An 8,021-nucleotide genomic window follows, 5' to 3' on the forward strand; every position below is an offset into this window, starting at 1 on the left:
AAATTAGTAAAATCAACATTAAAAAATTTTAATTAATCCATTTCTTTCAAAATTAATTCCATCACATTTGAGTGATGAGTGAGTGACTCTTTAGGTTCACCCGACTTGAGCATGTGTAACCAACACAATTAATTAATTTATTTTTGATTAACCAATAACCAGAAATAACTCATTACCATAGGTGACTGTATAACAACAGTACATGCACTAGAGATTAGGTGAATTGTGGCGTAACATTTAAGCTCCAAATTCCGTGCGAGTACGGTCCTTCCATCAACCATCTCCGGACTTTAATTTAGGGCATCGATTGTCATCTTGGACTAATCATCTATACTTATAATCCGAGTTCTCGTTTACCCTGTAGATTGAACTGGAAAATCCCATTTATTCAGTCATTGTGGCCACAAATTCAGGATATAAACGGATCTCAGAGAGTTTAGGAGGTAGTACTGTCATAATACTAATAGAGGATGGATTCTATCTTGGAATCTACCATACTCACTACATACACAAACTACACTGGACAAAGCTTATAATGACTATGCCTCACGACATAGTCACTACTCGTCATATCCAAGATACAATTTTCGTATGAATTGTGATTGTCATGATTTCTAAAGTCCAAGGACTACCATCGTACTATCGGAATCGAGAATTTCAGTCATACTTAGCAAGCCCTCAAGGCTTCCATATGATGGTTCCAGCAAGTTAGTTCAGTCAGTCAACTACCTTGCCATATGGACTCCACCATGCTCTCTCATTTTAGCGACATCAAGATAGTTTTAGCCACCCTTCTCCGCTCCTCGTTAGGCATTTCCCAGCCCGCACACTCAGTGAAGTTTTCTACTCCTTCATTTTCATTATTCTTCCTGGGATATAAAATATTGAGGCCAATGTCATTTTTAAGTGTGGGAAGTTGAAATTCTATGCTTTCATGATTATATTAGTCAGCATGATGTGGTGAATCCTTTTTTTTACTTATGCGTTGAGTCTTGTATGCTACACCCTAATTTTGACCTTTCCTGACATGATAAGTGAATATACTATTAGGATTGCAAGAGATAATGGAGATAAATAGGAACTAATTCAAACTTGCAGCACTTGTTTTGATTGTCTTGATAATTGTTATGAATGATGAATGCCTGTGAGTAACACACGAGCCAAAATTTTGTGAGCTTTTGGGCCTTATGAGCACATCTTATTGCTCTAATATTCTTTTTAGTTGTGTGATTGTCATCTCTGGTTTGATTTTTTAGAACTTGCTCGATTATACATGTTGAGGCTGCATTGTTGAGTTGGGTGTGGTGAGAGTGATAAGGGCATTAGGATTTAACCAAAACATTTTGTTAAGCCTACATAAAGGCAAAATTGCAAAATTGGTCCCGTAAGTATGGGGGGAGGTTGGAAAAATTGGGACCATAGCTACAGAACTGGCAATTTTAGTACCATAAGTATTGATTTTTTAGTAATTTTGGTCCTTCCGACCAAAATTGTCTAAAAACGCGGCAGAGAGATTTGGGGCTTAGGGTTCCGATGTCTATGTGCGCAATTTAAACACCTAAGAGCTTGCGTGGCTAATGATGTGGCTTCTTCTCCTCCCTCACTCTCTCCCAGGCCATCCTCTCTCGTCCACCGCCCTGCGCCATGCCTCCTCTCACCCTCCTCTCTCTATCTTTCTTCTTTGTGTTTTATTTAGTTAGGATGAATTAATTTACTTTTTACTAGGGCTTTTGGAAAACTAATTGAGAAAATATTTTGAGTATTTTATTGAATTAATCCACAACGTTGTTTTCATATATATCCATGTATTACTGTGCTTGTTTTTATAATTTGAGAGTCTGATACACTTTTAGATTTAATTAATTATGATGATGAACAGAGAGGAATTCGACATAGTGGAAAACATAATTATGGTGTAAATTAAATGATATATAGACATACATAAATGTGATTCATCTAGTATAAAGGTTTCTCACAGATCTTAATGCATTATTGTCACGAATTTTAAATTGGAGAAATATACTATTTCTTTGATAATAATAGGTTTGATATAACTGGAGAGAATCTATTATATTAACTTGAGAAAGACGCAATGTATGAAAATTTGCCTACTAAATTAATTTGTGAAATTCAGCATTCATTGCATCAATTAGGTGGACCTATAGCCTTAGCATCTTTCTCACTCATAAATCTTCTCCAACACATTGGTTTGATTTATTTTCGTTAGTAGTTATTTTTCGTAATAGTAGTCTATCACATGTTTTACGATCGTCCGAATAATCCTAGATTAATTATAGTTTTGATAACTATTTCATTTAAATCCTCGTGAGAACAATATTTATTATACTATTTGATAGCTAGTACACTTGCTAGGGACCTAAACATATTTTAGCAATCACCTATACTAACAGATCTCTATATTTCAACACTCAAGACCATTTACTGATAAAGGGCGACGAATACTTTCCAAAATAGTCAATATAATTGATTTTTTTTGTCACCTATTCTAACATTGAGGATATTGAACACCCCCACGTGAACTATTCAGACCAGCACTGATCTCAATGATAATGTAGCTGACATGGGTCAGGAGCTGAAAGAGGTGAGTAGAAGGATATTAGGTGATTTAACTAGTGGATTCTACGTCAGGGCACGAGCTTCTAAGCTTAATGACACATCATAAAAGTATGATCAGATCTCCTAAACCTTGTTGATAAAAAGAAGAATTAACATTATCACCTCCTTAAGGATGTACTGATATATGGTAACAACCTATTATGCCAAAAAATGCAGTAGCTACATAGCAGAGGTTGGTGGACATGATTTGCTAAGGATCACAATATCAACCTAGCTAAAACTTTTGAAGTTTTGAACCCCTAAATGCGCATTCAAGGTACCAAGTGCAAGTTTCCTCAAGGCATCAAGTGGAAGTTTCCTTAGCTACATGATAATGGAATGATGCACACAGTCAGCTCAGTGCTACTCAAGGAGGTGAAATGCTTGTACAAGTCTATATACACATGGAAGTGAGCTGAGGTACCTAGAAATAGAAAAACTGGGATATGCTCTAGTGGTAACAACATTTAAGCTGCAACCATACTTTCTCTCCACCCGATAGTAATTATCCCTTTTGACAAATCCTTAGGAACAATGATCAAATGGGTCATAGTTGATTTCATTTCTAAAATTATTACCTAGTAATAAGAGTTAGGTGTGGTGTTTGCTTAAGGCTTCTCCACCAGCTGAGGATGAAGAATAGGAGTGGTTATTTATAAAGTTGAAAATGACAATATGCGATTATGTCTTGATTGTAGGCAACTGAATAGGATCATAGTTAAAACAAATATCCTTTAGATCTACTTGATCAATTGAAGGGTGCAACTATGTTCACTACAATTTATCTGAGATTAGTATATTAGAAACTACTAATTGAAGAAAGGTCTATTTCAAAGAAAACTTTTAATACAAGGTATGAGCGTTATGAATCCTTATTATTATATATGCCGTTTGGGTTAATAAATGCCCCAACTGTTTTCATATCCTTGATGAACAAAACACTAGTCGTTTCTTGATGAATTTTTTATTTTGTGTATTGATAATATTTTGAAAAATATTCTCTCGTGAATCGTAATTTTACATGTTTTAACTGTTAAAGCATGTGGAACTTGATGCGAATCTACATTTAATTGTTAAAGCATGATTTACATGCCATTTTATGTATGTTTTGTTAGAATAGGTGATCGGAAAGGCAATTTGATTGGACTTTTTTGTAATCTATTTCACAACTTTTGATGTAATGTAATATTGTTTTGAATAAAAGTAAATATTCAATTAATGACATTATACCTTGTTATGTTTACTTCTTTATGTTAAAATGATCTTAACTTCATGACAAAGCCCACAGACCAAACAGTTAATCCAAAAAGCTGGGTTGCACATAGGTTGACAACAATAAAACCAATTTTTGTGGATTGATTTGAAATATTTCAAGTCAAGGACTTCGAGACTAGGCATCGAGTATCCTATAGAGAGTTGCACTATCTAATGTAGTCGCTTCATCGGTGGGAGATGCAGACTGTTTATGCAATTTAAGTGGGTTGGTTGGCAAAGTAGTCGATTGAGTGGACTAACTCGTGGGAATATAGAAGCCTTCAAGGCTTGGTCAGTATGACTAGGATTCCCAACTCCGATGGTACGAGATTAGTCTTCAGACTTGAGAAACCATGGAAGTCGCATGCATATGATGTCTATAGCTTAGATTTAGCAAACAATGACTATGTCATGAGATGTAGTAATTTTTATTTAGTGCAGTTAGAATGTGTAGTAAGGATGGTGGGTTCCAAGAACGAATGCATCCCGTGTCAGTATTGTGATAGCAGTATCTCCTATACGCTCAAAGACTCGTTTAATCCCTTAGAATCTGTGGCCATGTGACTGAATGGATGGAATAAGTTTTCACGTGATTATTCAGGAGGGTAATGAAATGCCTCGAGTAAGTGAGTATAGATGCCTAGTCTAGGATAAGAACCAATGCCTAATTTCATGTCCTAAGCTAAGGCGGGGAGACGGTTGATAGAAGGATCATTATCGTATGAATTCAGGAGCCTAAATGTTCATGCTATTATTCACCTAGTCTCTAATATCGTGGACTGTTGTTAGACGGCCGCTCAGGGCAACGTGTATTTCTAGTTATGTGATAATAAAAATTAATTAATTAAATTAAATTTTATTAATTTTATTGAGAACATGCCCAAGTATATTTATTTGCAAATACTAACAATATATTATTCAATAATAGAAATATTTCAATGCATTTCCTCATTACTCTCTTTCATAACATAATCATTCAAATCAAATCATCTACCTGACATACAATTACAAATAATTTAGTTTCAGCACAAATCACAGACCTTCATAAAAATACTATCACAAGGAAAGAAAGCTTAATTATATAGATAATACCTAATAGTTTAAAAGATATATATGCCTTAATTAATTCTATATGTGTGTGTATATATACATATATATATATATAGTTACAACACATAACTCTTGTCAGCATAACAAAGATGAGTTTGCTTTCTTACATGGATGACACGTGCGACACATATCACCACAAATTCATTTTTATCCTTGTTTTTATATATATGGTAAAATTACAATGATCTTCCCTAAGATTTTGCATAATTATAAATACTCCGTCGTTATTTAAAAAATTATTAATATCCCCTAATTTTAATGATTGTCTAACAGTTAGCATATCCCGTTAGTTTTATTAGTTTTTTAATCTATTTTTGATAAATTGATCAAAATATCCTTATGGCCTAAGGATTATAATTTTATTTGTTTTTTAAAAAAAATTAATTTTTTATGGATCAAGTGGATAATTTTTTTATAATTTTTAAAAAAATTTCATCCACTCTATTAGATTTTTTTACAAACTTTTATTTTTATAAAAAAAGAAAAAATACAATAAGGGCATAGTTGATAATTTCATACCTCAATCCAAGGATTACATAATTTTATCAAACATTATGGGGAATTTGTAATTTTTTAAACAACGAGGGGTATTCATAATTAATAACTTTGTTAAAATTGTAATTTGGCCCCCAAACTTTTAAATCTAAGTAGTTCAACCCCAAAAACTTTATAAAATTTCAATGTAGTGTTTTAAAACTTTAATATATTCAAACTTCAGTTTATAACTTATTTACTACTTAATACAGATTTTTTTATTATTTATCAATTAGGCTCTCAATTATGTCATAATAAAAAAAAATTATGGATGTTACAAGAATAATGGTTGAAAATGATGTTAATGTGATGTAATTCATGTGAAGTGTAAAAATATGCAGAAAAATAGTCTAAAAATCAAGGGAGAGAGAGTGTGAGTGGATAGCTTGTCTCTCCAAAATGACTACACAAATAGTCCATTTATAGGTGACTGTGAAGCAAGATCCGGAAGGTGGTTACGTTAAATCATACACCGTTGGAAAGCTGAAAGTGTTAGCTACTTAACAAAAAAATTCGGTCGCGATTTAAAATTATCTAGATGAAGATATGATCATTTTACCGGTCCAACCTGCCAAAGAATCCAGAAATTTGTTAAATGTTGCATCAAGAGTTGATTTCAGCTGGATTAGTTGTAGCTAGTCGAAGATTTTTAGTATAGTGTGTCGTTCTTGTTGTACGCTGACTCTGGATTGGGTTAGCTTCTCGAGCCTACCAGATTAGAAAGAAGAAGCAATATATGAGCTTTATACATTGTTCTTGGCTCAAGATGCACAATAGGCCAGATTGGACTAACCCAACTTAGGACCGAATTGAATAAAAAACTATGCTGGTCCAGACCAAGCTCACTTCCAATTGGGCCGGTCTTGAGCTGGTCCCAAAATTCAATACCTAGGACCATTCCAGCTCAGTGGCCCAAGACCACTTCGTCCTAAATCAGACCTATTGGGCCTTCTCTTTTTAATAATGTATGACATATAATTTTTATTTTATTCTTTTGAGTTGACTATTCTAAGATTTTTAGTTTTTTTTTTTGGATTTTTGAAACTCTAAAATTTTTATCTTTATTGTTCTACTTCTAAAGTTTTGGTACTTTAATTCATTAATACTCTTTGTTTTATTCTTTTCTTTCAAATTTATTTTAAGTCCTTTTTTAATTTATTATCATCTAAGTTTATCGTTGTGAGCTTGTTAGTCAAATTATTATTTAAGTTCATTATATTTGTTTGATTTAATAATTGCTTATTTATTTGATAAGATAAATAAAATAAGTACATCTTGGCTTGATGTGGTTCTGGTCTGGGCCTCAATTGTGCCGGTGCATGGGCTGGGCTTTGATTTAGAAATGGACCTAATTAGGGTCCACTCAGAGGCTCAGGGCTGCCCTAAGATCGGCCATGAGCAGTAGTGGGATGTTCCTAGGTCAGGTTTTTTCGGGTTGTTCTTAGACCGGTCTTTGGTGGTCCTGGGCTCAGCCGGCTGTGCAACTTGACTCTTGGCCTTGCCAAGCTCGGCCTACTGGGCTACTCAGTAGGGCATATTACTTATTTTCTTGGGTTTTGAAGGAAAATATTTGAGCGACATCACATATATAGATAAAAGTTTCGATTAATATTTATATATTATTCATGTGTTATTTATTTATGTGCTATAGAAAATTATCTTTTTTAAATATACAATTAATATTTCATCTAAGATATTATTTGCATATTTATTTTTAATTGGATGTGTTATACATTATCTAAGTAGTTTAGAGAAATTAGAAAATTAGGACTACTAAATATAGGTGTCTTTTTTGATAGAATTTTTTTATTTTATAACTAATATTTATATATTATCAAAAGGAGTATTTATGTAAGAGTTTTTAAATTTAAATTTAATATTCTATATATTATTTTATGTGTTTTTATTTTAAATATTACTGCGCCATGATAAATTAATTTTTCTTTAAATATTCAAGATTTTTTCTAGCAATATAATTGCGTTGAAATATTGTTTGCATATTTATTTATTTTTAGTTGGATAAGCTAAGTATTCTCTAAGTAGTTTAGAGTAATGAGGACTATTGAAATAGTTTTATATACTAGTTGTCGCAGCACGCCATCCCTACGTGCATATAATAAATAATTTTCAACACTTTAAAATATATTATAAATAAGAATAAAACATATAAACCAACAAATCACATTTTACCCAAAAAAACAAAAGAAAAAAAACTTAATGTATCATTGGCACAATAACTAAATTGGTGTAGTGGTATTAAAATAATGGTATCTCTTTTCTAAAAAGAAAAGAAAAAATAATTCAATTCATTTTTAAGATTATCTAAAAAGTTAGTGGCACAGTGTAAATAACCGCTATTTGTGAGTAAAAATGAAGTTTTTTTTATTAGTATAGAAGTATAGATATAGATTAGTATAGATAGACAATATAAATATATAGATAAGAAGAAGAATTTGAGTAGGAGTGATGGAAAAATACATAAGGAATATTTTTGGAAATTAAAAAAA

Source organism: Sesamum indicum, linkage group LG2 (genome assembly GCF_000512975.1).
Source record: "Sesamum indicum cultivar Zhongzhi No. 13 linkage group LG2, S_indicum_v1.0, whole genome shotgun sequence".
NCBI classification, from domain to species: domain Eukaryota; kingdom Viridiplantae; phylum Streptophyta; class Magnoliopsida; order Lamiales; family Pedaliaceae; genus Sesamum; species Sesamum indicum.